Source organism: Triturus cristatus, chromosome 8, assembly GCF_964204655.1.
Source record: "Triturus cristatus chromosome 8, aTriCri1.1, whole genome shotgun sequence".
Lineage (NCBI taxonomy): Eukaryota > Metazoa > Chordata > Amphibia > Caudata > Salamandridae > Triturus > Triturus cristatus.
This window is the reverse complement of record NC_140591.1, coordinates 474,807,592-474,829,188: the sequence shown is the minus strand read 5'-3', so window position 1 is coordinate 474,829,188 and position 21,597 is coordinate 474,807,592. Positions and strand designations below refer to the sequence as shown.

Here is a 21,597-nt window from a genome sequence, read left to right as displayed (position 1 = left end):
CTGCATGTTTCTAATGGAAGATTTGAAACATCCAATACTCACACAACTACATGTGGGAGCCCTTTAATGAATTACTAGAAGCCTAAGATAAGCAGAAACATACAATCTGGAATTAACAACTGCGTTTTACATATGGCCCCACCACACCTATAGACTATTTATCCCTGAGACGTCGCAGGTTCAATTTAGAGCCGAAAGCAGTGAAACCAAAGAGGCCTTTACCATGACAAAGGCTCAAGTGCATCTATTTAGACACAATTATTTATAGACTAACACAGAGTGTGCCCCTGTGACCAATTAAAGGACAGCAAGAAGTGCATTGCTGTTCTGCTGCACACAATGTATTTTATTTTCACTTAACTTCAAAACTGAAACTTCGACTCCACTAAACAGGGCTACAAATCGGTCTTAGATTCGATAATGTGTCGATTACAAAAGTTAAAATACAACATGCAAAGTGCATCTTCCTTCATTTTCTTACTTTGTGCAACAGAAATTGTTGAAAGTGGTCAGACAGACTTCCATGGCTTGAAAATGACTGCTGTATGTGTGTTATGCTGAGAGAACCATGGTTCATTTATTACCAGTTCACATTTAACATCCTAGCTCTGACAGCATCTGAAAATAGCCCCCGCCAGGAGAGAAGCCCTCCAGCTCGAAGGCAAGCAAGAAAAGAGCAACCTATGGATGACATGCATAACCGCCTGCTGTGCAATGACTGCAGCAAGGCCTTTTGGGCCTAACCACTTTAAGCCGTCATTGATGCATCGCGATATTGGGCCACCACTTTAATCGTTGAGTCTCATGAAAAATATCTGCTGATCGGCAACAGTTTCCCTTGGTTGTTCATAGACAAACCACGGATATATGTTTGAATGTATGTCAGGACTATGACCACCAGTAACTCAACTTTCTACACATTTTCTTCACCCGTTATCATGTTGACTCTACCACTAGCAATAACTTGCCCATGTCTTTGACACCATGTCTTCAACACTCATCCCTAAATCTTAACATCAAGCTACCCTTTACTTCTACCCCTTCACTTTTATACTATCTCTAGCAAATGACAAATGCTTAGTTGTACCGATATGAATTAAATCACATTTAAAAGGCATAATACTTCTAAGTAATTGCCGTTAAAATAACGGTCTAGGTCAAAGTAAGGTAGTTGAATTAATGGCAAGTAAAAGCAATGGATTCAAATTAATTGGGTGCCACATTTGTGGCAAACCACAAATGTCGGTGTTTGGACTACTTTTTGCCAGCAAGATGCACAATATGAAAAGCATGAGTGGTAAATATGAAAAATATCTATAGTATTATCAAAGCCCATCTCCAAGCACACAAAACATGTTATATCTATGTTTTATTTGCTTTACTTTGATGACGTTTATTGTGACAAAAATTGCTGATGTGTGTTTTGTAAACATTTAACACTATATAGTTACCCGTGCAAAGTTATTAGTGTCTGTTATTTTGCTGAAGTGTGGAGGGCCACGAATTCTCTGCCTGCTTTTGGTCACCTCTGCCACTGCACATGAGTATACAGAATAAACAAAGCAAATAACCCTCACAATACAATTAATAAAGCTTCCAAGCTTCAGCTCATCTGAAATCCCTTGGTGTTTAGAAGTGCGGAAATACTGTTGCCTGTCAAAGATAGAGCAGAGCGGATCTCACTTCTTAAAAAAAAAAAGAAGTGTTTACAATAGCCCATTTTAATGCGCTTCCATGCACTCCAACCAACAACGGAAACGTCGCCACTCCATCTTGCACAGATGAATACATGTATATTTCTTGAAAAATCAGGTAACCGTTGTGTTTCTTGCCAATTGGTTCAAATCGCAATCTTCGGGCGCCTCTTGAAATAAAAATAATCGAATTGTGCCGCACTCCACAATTTAACTGCAAGAGCACAGCGCTTACTAAAAACTTTATCCAGATCTGAATCCGCAATCAAGCCAAGCAACACAGATAAACCCAGAGACCATCACCAAGCACTAGCTTCATATTAAAGAAGGCAACTCAAGGAAAAAGTACCTAAAATTATTCAGAGGTTCATCTAGATCAGTGCAACACCCTTTAATCAGTGGCCTCAATTTATAGTTGCAAAGAGAACTTTTTAGAAAACTCACTCAGCATTACTGCACTCACAAAATACCCTACAACATAGATCATGTGTGCATTTCTTTTGGACTTTTCAGCATCCACGTGGGCTTCGAAAATCACTTTGAAAGATCGACAGGTAATTCCCTTAAAAGTATATGTTTTCTGCGGTTACTTCAGTACGGCACAGGTGACCAAGCGCATAAATTAACCAAAGACACATAATCCCCCTAGCCATGTTTTTCAACAGGCTCGGCATCAGTCCTCTGCTTAATTCACCACGTCGAAGCGCAACAATGAAAACACAGAAAACATATTTACCTCAGTTCGTAAAAACCGGTTTGCTCACAGTTCCAAGCCAGGTTGCGTGTGAAAAACGAGCAGTTAGTTGCTGGTTTGCCGTTAAAATGGCTCCTACAGATTGGGGAAGTGGTTTCTGTGCAGTCTGTGAGTCATACATGAAACAAACTAACAGCCTCCGAGACGGTCACGCCCATGTTGCTGTGAGCCCAATTACTCCACTAGGTCAAACATGCAAATCCGCAGGTACAGGAAAAAAAGAGACACAGGCGCACAAGGCAGGCCAGAAAGACAATCCGTACAGTGAAACAGCCAGCCCCACCTTAATTGCCGAGAGCAAAGGCCGTACAATTATTACTGCGAATGGAAAAGCACTCCAAACACAATATGAAAGTAAGACAGGCCCCTGCTAAGCTGTAACAACAAAGACGACTGAAGGAGATATGGCATTACGCGGAGGACTTCTTTTAAGACGCCGCGTAGGACACGACAGAGAGCGCAAACAATTCAAATGTGTACGTTTTTGTTCATACATAGAATAAAAGAGTTGCAGGAAGGCGGGGTGCACTTCAAGCCATGAAGCGTCTCCCCTCCCCCTCTCTGCCAAGCCAAACACCTGCAATCAACCTGTTCGCCGCATACCACCTGAGGAAATCGAGGGAGGCGCTATTTACACAGCCTTATCAGCAGCTCAGCAGCAGCTTGACAACTGCTCTGATCCCGCCCTTCAAACAGACACAAATCACTCTGGGAGGGCCATCAGGAGGTGCTTAATTAAGGAAGAATTAATGCGGAAAATATATTCACATTGATCAAATATTACAAGCTTTACTGTGCTGAAAACTGTATTCTAGAGCAGTTCTTAAACTACTGACTCCGTGGACTTCTATTCAATCAGAATTGTATGCCGAGGACCCCCGCCAAAGCAATTCCTACAATTTGAAACTCAAAATAATACACCAAAATACAACAACAAGTACATATCAAACAAATACACTAATCATGGAATATTTTATTTCATTCACAAACAAAAAATACGCAAAAGTCGAAATTTTAATTTTAATGGGAAAATTGGAGCTGGTCAGAAAGGGGCCCAGTGTAAGTGGCTAACATCTGCCCGAGAGGACAGAGGGTACACCAGAGTCAGGATGCAGAGCTCTTCCTATCTCCGAGATGTGAGAAAGCAAGATCTTTTAGTCTGTGGTGTCAACACACACAGAGGTCTAGATAAAAGTGCAGGTATGCATGGGCTTCGTCAGCAACTACTACGCTATCTCCCCATATTTTGTAGAGATATTAGATGTTGGACAGTAATTGGTCAATAATGCTGTAATTGTCAGGGTGAGCGTTGAGTTGGCAAGCAATGGTTTTCTTTATAAGCCTGGATGAGGGAGGGTGTGGGGAACAACTTACAATAGGCAGTTGTTGATGATAACTAAATTACATGTGTATTTCTTGACCATGGGCATGTTGATGTATTGTTTGAAGTGATTGAATTATACCTTGAGTACAGGGTATGAGGTGAGCTTAGGACAAGGTCAAATAGGTCTGCTCACTCTTTAATGATTTTGGGTGAGATATTGCTTGAAGAGAAGCTGTCATGGAGCATTGTGATAATGTCTTTAATGGTGGTTAGTCAACCAGTTTGGAAAAGGAGCATGTATTATTTATGTCATTTGGGTGTTTTTGTAGGGGCTTTGTACTACAGTGGAATGTCAGATGTTTCTTATTTGGTCAGCAAATTAGGCTGAATAGGTTGATTACATTGTTAAGTTGTTTTCACTGTTTGGGCTGGACAAGTAAGATTCAGAGTCTTAAAAATTATTCGAAATATCTTGTTAGATTAATGTTTGGTATTGGCGATCACAGTGGCTAAAACTTTATTTTTGCAGCGAAAATGGCTGTCTGGTACTTTGTGGAGGTAGTTCTACGTTGCTAAAGATTACATACCGTTGATGGCTACCTCAAGGACGATTCAGTGCTTTGGCATACACCTGAGGATTGTGAAAGAGTGGTCAAACCTGTGGTGTATTGTCATGTAGCTGTCCTTGAATGAATGACTGAATGACTGAATGAATGATAGAATTTATAAAGCGCGCAGCTGCTCTGAGGAGTGTCCTGATGCTAAAGAGGGGGAGAAAACTCTTGAGGTGCACAACTAATACTCCAAACCTCACTGTCTTAATGAGGAAAAAGCCAGAATTTAAGTTTTCTACGGAAGACAGTCTCAAGCGGAATCAAACACAGGTCCAGTGGGAGTTCATTCCAGGCTTTGGTTGCCTGAAAGGAGAATGCTTTGCCTCCCCTACGAATGTGTTTAAAATGGGGAAATGGGCAAGAGAGAAGTGGAGGAGGACTGCAGTGATATAGAAGGATGATACTGTACAAATCACTTTGCCAGATAACCCGGGCTGGAGAGAAACACTGCCCTGTGGACCAGGACCAAGGCTTTGAATACAATCCGTTTCTTGATAGGCAGCCAGTGGAGAGCTTCAGAGCCGATGAAATGGACAAGCACCTGAGAAGATGCAAAAGGAGCCTAGCAGCCACGTTTTGGATCACCTGAAGGTGTTTCACAAATGCCTCTCAACTTCTTAATAGCGTAATTAAGTCGCGAGGTGATCAATGCATACACCACCACTCTCCTCACTTCCAAAGGGAGGAGAGGAAGGAATTTCTTTAAGGTGTGGAGTATGGTGAAACATTGGCACGCCACCGCCGAGGTCTGCTGCCGCATAGAAAAAAGTGGAGTCAAGCTTCACCTTTAAGTATTTAACCACAGCAACTGGAGGGTGAGGATCCCGCAGCATGGGAGGGGGAGGAGGTGGGATCTTTCCACCAGTTAGACAGATGAGAACAAAACGGGATAGTGTCTGTCTTTCTGTATATGAGTTGGCAGTCCTGCATCCAATCAAAGACGGCATGCATGCATTCCCCGAAAGAGGTTGCAATCGATGCATGGGAACCATTGAACGCAAAAAGCAGCTGGGTATCATCAGCATATGAGATAATTTGACACCGTACAGCTCCACCACAGAGGCCAGCGGAGACATGAAAATATTAAAGAGGGTTGGGCTGAGCGAAGAGCCCTGTGGCACACCTTGCTTGACTGCCTATACTTCAGAGGAAAAGGGGCAAGCCAGACCGACTGGCCTTTGGAGTCCAGGAAAGACTTACACTAATTCCACACGGTACCCCCCACACCTAAGGAAGACAATCGGTGAAGGAGGATGGAGTGTAGGACGGTATCAAAGGCAGCGGAAAAATCAAGAAGAACCAAATTGCGTTCTTTCTCACATCCAAGGACCATTTAATATGGTCAGATATCTCTAGAACTGCAGACTCCGTGCTGTGACAGGGGCGAAAGCCAGATTGACTGGAGTGAAGAAGCTTGCCTTGTTCAAAGTACAAGAGCTACGAATCGGCCAATTTTTCAAGCATTTTAGAGAAGGCTGGAAGAAGAGATATTGGCCTGTAATTACAATAGGTGTTGGGGTCTAAAGCAGGCTTTTTTAGCAGCAGGACCACTTACTCGATTTAAAGGCAGGTTGACAATTCAAAGGATGACATTGCTGATAGTAGTACGTCATCTTGGATAGTGCTATATGGCAATCCTGATATTTTGTTGTTGATGTTGTGTTGGAAAATACAAGAGCACCTTTTTGGATTTGATTGGTTGTTATACGTGTGGATGTGTTTGAGAGTTGGGGGAGTGATCATGAAAGAATAGGGTCAAGCATGATTATTGTTACTCAACTCAGTGGTACTCAATTTAACATCAGAAGGATGAGTGGAACCACTGGATTTGAACCTGAGACCACATGGTCAAACACAAGCTCCTGAGTAGATGCATCAGTCTACTGAGAAACAAGACCCAACTTCCAGAATCCGCCATAAGACGAAATGCCAGAATCCAGAATGTTGATCATTCATTTCTACAGAAAAATTAGGTTGAGAGAGTTTTCAATGGTGTGTGTGGTGTTACTAACAAGTTGACATTAAACCTGTTTGAGTTTTCAAAGCCAGGACGAGGCAGTCCGGTATTAGTAGGTGATGGCCTCGACATTGAAGTCTACAAGCAGGTTTTACAAGACAGAAGCTAAGCTGTGGACCACGCTGCATCTGTTACTGGAGAGAACTAAAGAAAAATTATGGCCAGGTCCTCAAAGGACTTGTCAGTTCGGGCTGGACTGTTCCCATGAGGCACAGGGTCAAGACTGATTTGCCTTTGGCCAGGACTAAACTGGGGTGGCATGGTGAGCAAAAGACTGATGGATTTAACCCAGATCTCTTGACTGGGGGTGAATGTCTTGATTTGTTCTGCATTCCGTCCATCAAGTGTGTGTCTTTTGCTATCTCGCCCTAAGTGCGCCAGGTATGCCCAGACGTGGATTCTGAGCTCACTGTGCCACTGGAATCAAGCTATCCTGGCTGAAGAGGGGTGAAATCCCAAAGCCGGCCCTAGGATGCTTGTTTCTGGTCCAGGGAGGACCTGGCTTGGCAGTTCGGGCTGGACTGTTCCCATGAGGCACTGGGTCAAGACTGATTTGCATATGGCCAGGTCTAAACTGGGGTGGCATGGTGAGCAAAAGAATGATGGATTTAACCCAGAATTTTTTGATTTGTTCTGCATTCCGTCCATCAATCGTGTGTCTTCAGGTCCTCAAAGGGGCGGGAGTTGTTTTTTAAAATATGGTGTTGCCATACAGGTCTGCCTCTTACTCCTCCTTTAAAGAAGGCACCACTGCGTACTGAGCAGATAGCTATGTTTTGCCTAATCTTGTAGCACCTTTCTTACTGTCAGGTGCCAAAAGTGTGGGCTGGAATGCACTGCTCTTTGTGGGACTAGAGCAGCAGACATTGCTGGGGAGGTACTGGAGGCCTTTATGTACTGTGAAACAGAAATGGTATGCAGTTCCTAGTGGTATCGCAGGGTATGGTAAAAAAACAACAAAAGGTGCCAAGGTGAGAGTATTGAAGTACGCAGGAGAAATAACCTCTCCTTATGGAAAGGAGACCCTCACACACCCAACAAGCGTTGGGTGTGTCAGACCGTACCTTGGTGGAGAGAGAGGGGGTAGGAAGACGAGGTTTCCACACCACGGAATCAACACTATAATATTAGTGCTCTCCCACTTTGGTCTCGACATCACCACAGCCTAATGAGGGTTGTGATATAAAACTATTGGTACCACACATTATTTAGGGTGCTGTACGCGTGGTCACCACTGATACCTCCCTGAGGCTGTGACCACCACCAAAAAAAGTGTAGGTAGCTCATATTCCGGTCCTGAAGAATTGCCAATTAATAAATTACCAGGCAAGAAACATGTTGACCCTTTTAGCACATTTACTCATACACTTAAAGGTGAGAATGTGCATTTCACTTTGGTTTTAATCAGGATAGTGACCACGTTTCATTAAAATAGTTCTGTGTGGATCACCTATTCCTGTTTTATCTCACTCATTTCACACCTCACTTGCACCTACACTAGTTATTAGCAGGAACCCCTTACACACCTCACCCATCGGCATTGGAAAAAAAGATCTCCGCTAAGAAGGCCCCATTTGGGTGCCTGATCGGGCATTGCACCGCCGGCCCGATAAGGAGCAAGACCCGATGATGAAGCAAGACACCCGCTTGTTGGGTGTGTGAGGGTCTCCTTTCCATAAGGAGAGGTTATTTCTCCTGCGTACTTCAATACTCTCACCTTTGCACCTTTTGTTGATTTTTTACCATACCCTGCAATACCACTAGGAACTGCATACCATTTCTGTTTCACTGTCTGTTGGGCATGTATGCTGGACCTCAATAAATAATAATTTGTATTATTTATAAGCCCACTATTCCCTCGCTTGATTGAGGCCTTTATGTACTCCCACATAGACCTGGTGGAGCTTGGAATTCACTTCATCTTTTTAATAAGCATCAGCCACTAAGATGTCTGCCTTGAAGGACAGGAACTGGATTTACATTAACTAATGATCTACAAAGAGAAGCAAGTACAGTTCTGCTATATTTGCACAATAGTAGGAAAACTATGCGCAAGTCCAAAAAACATACCGAATCATGTCATATCAAAACAAAGATACACTCTTGTCTGTGGTATGTTTGTACGCCTTCACTTAGTATCAACATTAAGACATGTTAAAGGTCTCACATCCCATTGCTGTTTCTAAAACAAATAATCGTATGCTTTTACACTGAGATCAAGTTAATGGCAAAACCATCCATACAATAAAATGCTATTTCTTTGGGATCTACATTTTTTCCCTATGACAATGATGAAGACATTTCTACTTTCTTTGGACAGTGTATGAACCTTCTTCAGGAGGTGTAGAACATCTGTTGATTAGTGAAAAGCGCATGGCAGAAGTGCTGGTTAAACAGATGGAGTTAAAGAAAGGGTAAACCCATACAAAGTCACTGGAACCTGGGTATAGAGCAGTATGAGAGAAGTGGTCCCAGCATACAGAATCATTCAAAACAAAACGTTAAAAAACAATTAACCAAAAAATTCAAAGAAGTTCAAATGCCATTTTAATCACATTGAACAATTATGATTGTTTTACTGAGGTCCATAATTAAGGCAACAATTTGAAAGTCATAAAAGTGCCCAGAAGAGGAGGAGTAGGGAGGTAAGTGATTGAGTGTGGGATTTAGAAGGAAGTGAATACAATAATAAATGCATTCAGAACACAATCAAATTGATCAGCATCATTAAATCTCTGCCGCGTATTGCATCCAAATCAAATCATGATTAGAATATCTACAGTTCTGAGAACAGCCATATATATAGAAGATCACAGTGCATCATGTACTAGTGATAATATTGGCAATGGTGTTGTGTCGACGTTTCGACCCCTTATGTGATGTAGGTACTCATTGCGACCTTACGAGATGGGATCTTCATCAGGACTGGGGTGCGTGTGGAGAGGGGGTGTGGGCACCTAAAAAACAAAATTAAACGAGTGTAAGGCTAATCAGTCTCTAATCAGGGGAAATAAATGAATTAGAATTATTTAAAGAAGTTACCCTATCTGTCAAAGGACAGGACTCTAAGACGTCATAAAATCGTCAAAGGTAGAGGGTTTCAACCTCCTGGATGGTAACGACAAGGGCGAAGAGAGTGGTAGCCACCTAAAATCAAATGGGTAAATCAGTGGACAAAATAGAAATAAATTAACAAAAGAAAGGCGCTCCAAAAATAAGCGCATGACTTACTCTACCGCAGAAAGACTTTTCTGTCGAGTTAAGTCCAGAGGCTCTCAACAATCAGCACTACCGGAGCCGTGTTCAAATCATTAAGGATAGACAGCTTGGGATTAATCGCTGCTATTTCACCGTCAGGGAATCAATCTGAAACAGGGGGAGAGGGAGGGGGAGAGGAGATTAAATAATCGGGAGTCAGGGAGGAATACCTGCATTTGTATTGTCAGAAAACATGAATGAAAGGAAAGGGATCCCAGGTATTACCCAACTATATTAAGCTACGGGGAACTGAGTCTAAGAGGTATTCCGAGAAAACAGATCTGTGCCTGTCAAATACACGTGTCCATTAGGATCACGATGGCATTGGACTAAGAAGCATTGGATAATGGATGCGTGTCCGAGGGCACCACAGCAAGAAGGGGAAAAACAGTGCAGTCGCTTGAGGCACTTAACGGAGGACTACACGGAACAGTGCAAGACATCACGGACAATTAGTTAGGAGCTACAAAGATGTGCTTACCCTAGGGAGAAAAGACTATGGTTGGATGATTAACGGAGAATGTAAGGTACGGGGTAAACAGTGTTCCGTGGTTTGGCATTTCCTCTATGTGATAAAAACAAGCATTGGCCGAGTACACCTAGAGTGGACCACTCAGGCGCTTGCTACGTGTATGTATATGTGAATTTGACTGTCAGAGCGCAGCACACGGCATAGATACCGTTCATAGTAGAAACATCAAACAGTATAGGTTGTCATGTCCACTCGAGGTGTACTCGGCCAATGCTTGTTTTTATCACAGAGAGGAAAATCCAACCATAGTCTTTTCTCCATTACGTTAAACAACCGGCATCTAGCGCCAGCACGGTAACGGAGATCACGTGATGATCTCGCGTTTCCCGATTTAAACTACGAACATTTGGCGCGTTTCCCCATTCACTTCTCAAGCGGGACCAGAGACCTAGGGTAAGCACATCTTTGTAGCTCCTAACTAATTGTCCGTGATGTCTTGCACTGTTCCGTGTAGTCCTCCGTTAAGTGCCTCAAGCGACTGCACTGTTTTTCCCCTTCTTGCTGTGGTGCCCTCGGACACGCATCCATTATCCAATGCTTCTTAGTCCAATGCCATCGTGATCCTAATGGACACGTGTATTTGACAGGCACAGATCTGTTTTCTCGGAATACCTCTTAGACTCAGTTCCCCGTAGCTTAATATAGTTGGGTAATACCTGGGATCCCTTTCCTTTCATTCATGTTTTCTGACAATACAAATGCAGGTATTCCTCCCTGACTCCCGATTATTTAATCTCCTCTCCCCCTCCCTCTCCCCCTGTTTCAGATTGATTCCCTGACGGTGAAATAGCGGCGATTAATCCCAAGCTGTCTATCCTTAATGATTTGAACACGGCTCCGGTAGTGCTGATTGTTGAGAGCCTCTGGACTTAACTCGACAGAAAAGTCTTTCTGCGGTAGAGTAAGTCATGCGCTTATTTTTGGAGCGCCTTTCTTTTGTTAATTTATTTCTATTTTGTCCACTGATTTACCCATTTGATTTTAGGTGGCTACCACTCTCTTCGCCCTTGTCGTTACCATCCAGGAGGTTGAAACCCTCTACCTTTGACAATTTTATGACGTCTTAGAGTCCTGTCCTTTGACAGATAGAGTAACTTCTTTAAATAATTCTAATTCATTTATTTCCCCTGATTAGAGACTGATTAGCCTTACACTCGTTTAATTTTGTTTTTTAGGTGCCCACACCCCCCCTCCACACGCACCCCAGTCCTGATGAAGACCCCCATCTCGTAAGGTCGCAATGAGTACCTACATCACATAAGGGGTCGAAACGTCAACACAACACCATTGCCAATATTATCACTAGTACATGATGCACTGTGATCTTCTATATATATATGGCTGTTCTCAGAACTGTAGATATTCTAATCATGATTTGATTTGGATGCAATACGCGGCAGAGATTTAATGATGCCGATCAATTTGATTGTGTTCTGAATGGATTTATTATTGTATTCACTTCCTTCTAAATCCCACACTCAATCACTTACCTCCCTACTCCTCCTCTTCTGGGCACTTTTATGACTTTCAAATTGTTGCCTTAATTATGGACCTCAGTAAAACAATCATAATTGTTCAATGTGATTAAAATGGCATTTGAACTTCTTTGAATTTTTTGGTTAATTGTTTTTTAACGTTTTGTTTTGAATGATTCTGTATGCTGGGACCACTTCTCTCATACTGGTTAAACAGATGGAACATCAGTCGAGGCCCACAGCGAATGAAGAGGAGCAAAAACAAAGAAGAGTTCTAAGACGATCCGAAAAAGTTAACAGAAAGAGCATTATGACTGTTTTCTTTCACAGAATGCCCACAGACCAGCAAAGAAGAAATGCTCTGCTGCACTCTCAGTTCTTCCAGCTCCCAATAAAGAGCAGAAACCGATCAAACACATCAGAACGAAAGCAGATTCCCTGAACAAGGCTGACAGCCATTTATTACTGTACTACGCGCACCAGGAGAGAAACAAAAGTATTGAACTTCATAACATCTCATATACCTTTTAGGCATTGGATAATAAAACGATTAGGCCTTGATGTCTATGTGTACCCCCGATGGCAGTCCCTCTGCAACATGGATAACTCAGCTCATGAACAATTCCAACATATTAGCTGCCGTAAGCGCCACTTTCTATTTCGCTGAAAATAATCCCTATCAGTCTTTTTATGAGGAGGTGTGTGTTGCAAAGCTAACACGATACATGGATTGAAACACGTGTGTTCCTAGATCCTCGGTTTGACATACGTCATGCATCATTTTAGGTTTGAGGAACACACAACACCTGTAGATTAAACAACGAGGGCATGCACAATAATCTGATCTGCGCTCCACTGCACATAAGTGATTTTTCCAGTTTTTTGGTTTCGTCTGCAAATTGCTTGTGCTATGCTTGCAATATCTCTGTAAAGAAAAACAAAAAAGGGGCTTAGATCACATACATTACTTGCCTTTACTTACCATTGGTTGGCTCCCACGTCACTCTTGTTTCCTTGCTTCCAGTTGTTCACCGCCTCTGGGTTTTTAATGGGCTTTTATTCTCGTCCTTGGTGTGGAGCATGGACCAAGTACAACTTCCTGTGGCCAATGTCCTTCCACTGGACGCAGGCTCCTGGTCATGAAGGTAAACATCACACAGGAGTCAGTAGAGTAGATTCCTTCAACTGTATTCCTCAGCACAGAACATCACTGTTGGAATTTTTCTCCTGTTTTTTCCCTTTATTATTTATGGAAGGCTTGAACATTTGAGTGGGGCCCTCACCACCTCAGTTGAATGTTGCATGTCTCTGTTTCTTCCCAACTCCTTGGACGCCATCAAGGAATTCAATCCCTCTAGCGATTTCTAGAGTTTCTTCCAGCGAGGGATTACTACAGCACAGAATCCTTTCTTAAATACGATTGTCAAGACAATTAACCACTAACTGATCTCTTAAATAAATATCCAACAGCCCTTCAAATTTGCGAGTAGAAGCCAGGATTCTCAATTCTGCTAGAAATTAATCTATTGACTCTTGTTGGTTTTGTTTCCTTGTAAAGAACTTGTGTATTTCTACGATGATGCCCAACGTTTCTCAAGTCTTTTTACTGCTTCAGTGTACGCATCCTATTCAGTGGATGTCTGTAATCTCACTTGGGGCTGGTGATTCAAAATTATTTGGCCCTCTGATCCTAGGAAACTGAACAAAATGGCTTTTTTTCCTGACAGCAGGAAAATTAACCCCATCAATGACCAATAAATATTTTTTTTAAGTGTTGTACTATTGCTTCCATTTAAGTCTGGGTGCAGCTGGTTCCGGCAAAAATGAAATTAGCAAATTGGAATTCTGCTTGTTCAAAGTTTAAATTATGTGGACACAACTGGATTGCTGCAGTAATCCCCACAGCAGTAGGTGCAACAACAATGCTTCTGAGGAGGTTTCTGCTGAACTGAAAAGAACTAGGAAAGAAGGAAGTTCAATTTCGACTTACACAGAATGCACTACAATGAGTGTCTCGTTTTAGAACAACCCTGTCATAATGCTAGAAAAGTGAGACCAATGACCTAGTAGAGATGGATGGCCAATGAAAAGTATTCTCTTATTAAAACAGCCATGGGCCAATCAAAAGCCATCTTTACATAGACTGCCAAAACCAAAAGAAGCTTAAATGGACAAATGGAAGAAGGATATGCATTGCAGTATGATGGAAATAAACAGGAGTGTTTATGAATGAGGATGAAAATACCCACAGTTTTTCTGGTTTTCAGTCAAGTGACTCTCAGGAACTAAGGAACATAGACCTGCCAAGTTGTAAGGGCGGCAAAAACAGGAGTACACAAACAGGAGTACACACTAATACATTCTAGTCAGGGCATAAGATTATGAATTTTGGAAGAGAAGTTCAAAGTGAAACTGTCGCAATGTAAGAGCCTTTTTTGCCAAAAATAAATTTCCAAGCCTGTTTAAAACAATGTCATGGCGCAAAATTAACAGTAAATGATCATCACTAGTAATTATAGCTGCATTCAATAAACATATCACCATAAAATGGTTGAAAAAAGAACCAGGATGGAAAGAAAAGGTAAGCAAGATAAAGAAATGTAATGAAAACTGACTAAAGCATGACTACAGCGCGATCACTTTAGATGGAGATATGTCTTTATAGTACATAAAGAGGTCTGTATATGGAAAGAGAACTAAAATCAATTACCTTAAATTCACACTACATTTTGATTCGGACAACCCAAGAAATGCAAGAACCAAATAGAGGGAAGGAGAGTAATGGTGGAAAGAAGGTAAAATTGTCAATATTCATTGTAACAGAATAGGAATTTGCATGCCATATTCCTTGAGAATAGAGCAGGAAATACCTTTCATATATTGCCAGTCTCACATAATGTCCCTCTGAATTGGTATGCGATGCCCGAAAAGAGAAACAAAAATAATGTATGTTAATTAATGATGAGAATATGCAATAAGAATTGAGACAGGAGTTAAAGAAGCCTCCAACCATAAGGGCATAACTGTATAGTTAGCCTTGGTTGAAGTTTTATATATAATTTGGGAGATATGTCAGCGAACTGTTTACCCATTTATGCCATTCCTCCTATCTGGGCAAGAAGAGTTATGACTATTCTAAAGCAGATGGTGGTAAGGAAAAGACAGTTGAAAGTTTCTGCATGTTGAAGAAAATGTTTTCCCAATTAAAATAGCAATTTTTGAAAAAGTTAGTCAATTTCTACTTCTAACGGGTTGTTGTATGTTGTTGGAGAAAAAGTAAGGAAAATTATGAGAATCTAGAAATCTGTTCATTGCCACATGCTAGCTACAGGCCACTTTCTCCCTGAACTTCCTAACCCATTATTCACATCATTTCAATATAAATCCAAATTCATAAAATAAAATACAGAATGATGATGTAGGCATGGAAAGCCTACAGAAAACTTGGCAAAATTGATAAAACATCAATATCCCTGAAGCATTTATCATACAGAGTGTTTCTTACTTTGGTTTGCCGACACCCCTTTCAGTGCAAGGCTTCTGCTTAGTCATGTTATCTGTGATCTGTGGCGGTACAGCACTCTGGCCTCTCTCATGTGGCTGCCGATCTCTATATCGGACATCCCTGTACGCAGCCACTGCAAGTAACAGCGGTGGGGCAGTGTGTGTGGGGGGGGGGGGGTATTTCAAGAGACAACCACAAGGGAAAATTAAATAAGTAATTCATTTTCCCTTGTGGTAGTCTCTTGAAACCCCCCCCAGCTCGCCCAACCGCTCTTACCTGCAGCGGCCGCAGCTGGCTGTGCTCTCTTCTTACCTATTGAGGGCTTTTTCTTCGAGCAGTTTTTGTGTGCATCTTTCCAAGTGTTTTTCTGGGTGTTTTACAACACTGGTTTCTGGCACTGCAGAACACTTGCCAATTGTTTGGGTTTTGCAATTTATGTGCATCCTTCCGCAGCCTATCCACCCGACTTGGGCATCCCACTGTGTGATCTTGTTGCAAGCCTGCAATCCTTCCTGTAACCACTTTAAAGCATGTTTGTTCCTAACCTGCAGACTGCTGTTCATTTCTTTACCTTTGTGTGGTTGTTGGAACCTTGGTATGGAATTCTCTAGGTTGTCTAATACTCTCTACCTGTATGAAACCTTTAGCATGTGACCTTGGGTTGGACACCTGTATGTTTTCTAACCAGTGTAGAGTTAAAATTTGGAGTGGATGGATGCTATGTCAACTTTTATGTCAGTAAAGGTGCCATGCATTATAAAAGAAAGGCTCAGATGTTTCTTTAGCCTCAGATATTTTGTATGCCTTCTTCATCCCCAGTAATTTCTCTGTAGTATGAAATTTCAGGATTCTGGTTTATATCCATCCTATTGGATAGATTGTGCCAACTGGGTATCTGAGTGCACATCTCCTTGTGGCGCTCGGTCACAGCTCTTTCCAAGGTTCGGCACTTCAGGGACAGAGTGTAGCCTTGGGGATACAGAGCTTGGCCAGAGCCAGCAATCAGGGCAAAACTAAGCAGGTCTATTCCTCGTCTTTGCCAATAAAATAGGAGGAACAGCAGCACCCCTCCTCCCTCTTCCTCCGATTTTCATGATGGCGGCCTCAGTGTAGTGCTAAAGACACTCTTGTGGTTTGACACCCAGTGATGACCTTTGACCACCATTATTTTAACTAACTTTAGTGTGTTATTTTATCCTAGTATGGGTGTATGACAGTCCTGCATATGCCTTGCCTCTCTTACAAGTTTCTTTCTTGTAATCTTGCTGTCTTTCAGTGGGAGCGGTCACAGAGTAGAACAGCCTTGCCAAGAATAGAACGTGTGGGATGTGCATTTGAAAGCGTGAAAGGGAGAGAGAGTTGTGGAATGTACTTTTTGGTTTTGAAGCGCAGTGTTGTGGGCAGTGATGCACACATGTGCTCGGTGTTGTACACTGAGAGGTGAAGTATATGAATCCATAAGCAGTTGTGCACAATTATGCATTGTGTTGTACATTGATGAGAATTATAAAGTTCTTACTATTGGCTTTGACATGCCCTCATGTCATCTTGTTTTCTGACTTTGCCTTGCTTCAGCTTTTCTGCGTGCACAGCAGTACTTGCAAGTTGCTTGGGTTATTCACGTTCAAGGTCTTTTTGTTTTTGTGAGGGATTGTTTATCTACCCGGAAGGCTTTGTGAGCTTCGTCAAGATAAAAGCTGGAACATGCGAGATTTGAAGAAGGGGACGTGAGAGCTCCTTCCTGCCGTACGAATGCTTGCTTGGAACCTGGCCAGTTCTGGTAAGATTCCTCTGGCCCGGGAAAAGGCCTTTCCCAAACCTTCTAGTTTGTTTAAAGCTGAGGGTTGCAGACTCAGAGACCGGGATTTTGGAATCCGAACGTGGACTGACAGGTCTATTTCGGGACAACCTAGTTGCTGAGCTCTGAACCCCGGCTGTGAATCCCCCGGTCAGAAGTATATATATATATATATATATATATATATTTCTTTGTGTATTTGAATCTTGTGCATTTGACATCTAGGAAAGCCTGTTAGAGAGCATTGCGTAAAATAAAACCCCAAGCCTTATTCTAAAAGAGAGAGTCCTTGCATTTTGTGAAATAAAACCCTTTTCTAAAGGTGCTGTGTTAAAGTCTATGCTTCGCCGGGTGTGGAGCCATTGTGTGGGAGCTGTATTTTCTGATAGACGAAGCAAAACATCTTGGCGTAGTCGGCAGGATTCAAAAAGAAAATTAAAAGGGAAAAATGCTCTCTAAAATGTCTGTTTTCGATTGCAGAGTCCCAGATGCCAACTGAGTTATTTGAAGATGGAAAACAACTTGGTATTTCAGACAGAAACAGTGGTGTCCTTTTGAATGCATTGTTTAGCATGTATCAAAAATTTGAACATTTAGAAAAAGAATGTAGTGAGCTGACACGAGAGTTGGCTGACGCTCAGTTTGAAAACAAGTCTTTGAAAGAAGAATTAAACATGTCAGGGTAGCTACCGCGCTTAACAAATGGTCTTTTCATATCATTCATTTCATTTCATGTACCAAGCTCCGATGCAGTTTGATTTGCAAGGGTGTTTAGGTAGTCAGGATGAGTCATATGTGAAAAATGTGAACTTAGAGATGTTGCCAGTTAATCTGCCGGCCTCACAGAAGGTCTTAATTCTTTTGACGATGTTCCTCAGCCAGAAATTAATTTGAACCGAGAAAATGTGAATGAGCAGGGAGATAAACAGACCAGTCTCTTAGAATTAGACATCGCTGGTTGCTGATAAAAATCAGACATTTCAGTGAATGACGAATCTTGTTCTACATGGAAAGACCCTGTCTTGAAAAAAGAAATGCAGCAATGTGCTTTTGAATCTGCACAACAGACTGTGCATAATGTTTTTTAAATGTGGTCAATTCAGAAAGGAGACAGTGTATCTTGTGTGCCAGTTCAGGAGCAGTGTGCTATTTTTAGTATTTGTGAAGCACAGGGAAAGAAAAGTATGCTTTTAAAGTTGTGGACTTTAACATTTCTTAATGCTAGACAAATACAGATGCTTTTGCGCATTGAAAGATACTGGCCGGATGGCAATAAGACATACTGTAATTTTCACTTTTGAATATCTTCAAATGCAATGGGATGAACCAACGGTTATTGGGTGGTATATACAGACAGAGACTGCAGTTTTGCATGAACACTTTGTGCAGGTCCCAGGGGTGGTGTTTGAGACACAGGATTCCCCAGTGAAGTGGCAGATTGTACTGCAAAGCGCAGCTACTGTGCATGACAGAACATTTAATTCCCTTACAGATGAAAAGGCTAAAATCTTGGAGACAGAGGTGGTGACACACGATTTAGATTTGGTGTGCATGACTAAATATGAGCACCTAGGAGAGAACGATCATACAAACAGGTGGGCAAGAATGAAGGAATGCATATCCCCCTAGATTTACCTAGAAATGTGAGTCTTATGTTTCAGTATGCACAAGCCAGACCAGTCCCACAAAAGGTGAAGGGAGAGTTGAAGAAAGGAAAATTACCGGAACAGACGGAGCAGATGGATTGCCTTGGGCTTCTGCCAATTGATAAAGGGAGCACGTATTCAGCAGTGAGTGGAAAAATAGTCAGGAAGGAGACTGCCTCAGCCCTTCTTACAGTGCAGGGAAAAAGAGAGTTTCATCCTAATACCAAGAATTCAGAGGCTATAGCGTGGGTAGGATTTTCAGATCATTCCCCAGAGCCAGCAGAGAACCATGCAGACAGGAATGATAATATTGTGGCTTCAAACTCAAAACAGAGAAAGGAAAACATGCGCTTTTTGAAAAAAGTTTTTTGCAAGAAGAGTGATGCTCGTTTCTTTTCCAGGTCATCATACTGCGACGTGTTGGTGTGCCTGATGTCCCTGTCCGTGTCTGTGTACCCCGTGTGGGTGGGACTCCACCCCTCCCTCCCCAACCCTGGAGTGATCACTGGACGGTGCAAGCTGACATCTGTGGCTGAACAACTAGACAGACCTACCAAGCCAAGACCGATGAACTGATATCATAAACATGAAGCTAAAACACAGTTACATTTTTAAATGCAAGAAGGCTGTGTGTCTTTCACACAGAAGGACCGTTTGTTTAAAAAGAAAAAGAACGACAAAGATGTTGTGAAATTTCAATTAGAGAAGATGTTTTTTGAGTTAAAGATGAAAAGGAAATATTGATGTTGCCTTTATTTATTTAGCACAAAAATATATAAGTTTGGCTGCTTCAACAGTAGAAGTTCCAGTATTAGCCATTTGAGACATTAGGAGCATTACTGAGTTCATATGCTTGATTCTATTTGCATCATTCCTTTTGTGTATCCATTAAACATTTATTCTTGCTGAGTATCCAGATATACATGAGCTATTTTTACATGCTTTGAAATGATTATTACATGCCTTTATGATTTCACTGTTTTAATGTGTGTTTAAATTATACTTGTGCTTTCAGTTAAGAAATGCAGTTCTTCAATCATAGTTGTGCTTTCAGTTAGGAAATGCACTTTTTCAATCATAGATGTGCTTTCAGTTAAGAGGTTCAGTTTTTGATATATGTAAGTGATGATAGTCAAAGGTCATGGGGTGGAATGTAGTGCTAGAGGCACTCTTGTGGTTTGACACCCTGATAACCTCAAAAATAGTGGATACTCCTTGGTACCAGTTGCTCTTGTTGGAAAATTTGTTCCCAGAGCCCGTGTTGTTAATTAATTGGTACCATAATGTCTTTGATAGAAATGATGTATCTACAATCCAGAGTTTGGGGGAAGCAATATGTAAGGCTCGTAGTGATCGAGCTTTATTAGTAGTTATTTGGGTTGGTGATTTTAATTGTACACTGTGCAAATTTGGTGGCTGCAATGTCTGTGGTATCAATGATCTAAATGAACAGCCCTTGATGCATTTTAAACACACGCCCCAGGGGGACGCTTTAAATAATATCATTATTCTAAATGACTTATGTATGGTAGAGCCCTGGGCTGCCCCAAATATATCGCCAATACCAACCTTTCAGGGAACAAGAGGTGCAATGAGTACTATTGATTTTGTATTTGTGTCTAGTAACTTTCTTCATTATGTTAATAGGCTTGAGGTAATCGCAAGTGCCGTAAGCGATCATAATCCTTTAATGCTATCCTTGAGTGCCCCTGCTAGTAGAAAACATTTGGTTTGGGAGCAACCCATAACATATAATAAAAATCAGGGAGTTACCATGAAGTGGGGGAAAATAAATGCTGAAGGCCTTGAGGTAGAGATTCTGAATGTTTGTAAAACTGAGATCGAATCATGCCTGTCTCTGACGTCTGATCCAGACAAGGTCATTGGGAGTTTTGAAAAATTATGTGGGCACGTGGCTGAGCACCTTAGAAAACCAGTGGGGAAAAAGAATTTAAGGTGTTTTAAATGGTTTGACTCCGCATGCTCTGCCTCACATAAATCCTTAAAAGCTGCCCTTACACAAAAACCAAGAAATAAGGAACTGATAAGATCGACCAGAAGGGCTTATAAAGAGGCCATCACAAAGAGGAAGCAGGAATTGAAAAATCGAGCCTGGGACGATCTAGAGAAGGCCTCTGAGCTAAAAGATAGTAGGCTCTTCTGGGAAGTAGTAAATCGTCCCTTGTTTAAAAATGACACCAAAGAAAGTATACTGACGCAGATTACTGGTGAATCTTGGGAAGTTCACTTTGGTAAAATCTTTAATCCCAAAGCATTATTACTTTCGGATTTGTTGGATGATGTAGGGGATTTGGTGGTACCATCTTCAGCTTTGCTTCTTAGCTCTTCACTTACACTGGAAGAGGTTGAAGTAGCTTTGAGGAAGGGCATATCATTAAAAGCCCCGGGCCCTGATGCCGTCCCTTTAGACTTTTTTAAACATAATATTGAAGCTTGGGCACCTTTATTACTGAATGTTTTTAGGGCTGTTGTTCTTGGTCGCATCCCTGTATCGTGGAAGGTGGCAGTGGTGGTGCCGATTTTCAAGAAGGGCGATAGGTGTGATCCCCGATGCTATCGCCCTATATCCTTGATCGATGCATCATGTAAACTATTGGGGAGGGTTATTTTGGCCAGATTAGAAACATGGGCTGACTCTGTTGGTCTAATTGTGAACTCCCAGTATGGATTCAGAAGTGGGAAGGGGACAGTTGAGCAGTGCCTGAATTTGGCGCTAATTATTGGCAAGTACATGAAGGCAAGGAGTTCTGCAATTTACCTTGCCTTCATGGACCTGTCAAGCGCCTTTGACACTGTTTGTAGAAGCAGGCTGTGGCAGATGATGGACGATATGGGCTTCGAAGAACCCCTGGTGACACTTCTCCGCAGACTACACGCAGCAACGTCCGTGGCTATAAGATTTGGACCTGGGGGGGAAACAACTAAACCTATTCCCTCAACTGAGGGGGTGCGTCAAGGT

At 41.9% G+C, this 21,597-nt stretch overlaps 1 protein-coding gene across 6 annotated transcripts in view; it reads right to left on the bottom strand.

Moving 5' to 3' along the window:
- The window catches only part of ELF1 (E74 like ETS transcription factor 1), a 509,285-nt gene that overhangs the window by 438,817 nt on the left and 48,871 nt on the right, over positions 1 to 21,597 (bottom strand). For 2 of the 6 annotated variants that reach the window (XM_085621965.1, XM_085621959.1), the window contains exon 1: positions 2,431 to 2,567. The exons of 2 other annotated variants lie outside the window; for them this stretch is intronic. The gene's annotated coding sequence lies outside the window, so the exon portion shown is untranslated. Of the gene's footprint in view, positions 1 to 2,430; positions 2,575 to 12,650; positions 12,802 to 21,597 lie in introns of those variants that run through there. 2 more of the 6 variants (XM_085621964.1, XM_085621955.1) reach the window with 2 other exon arrangements.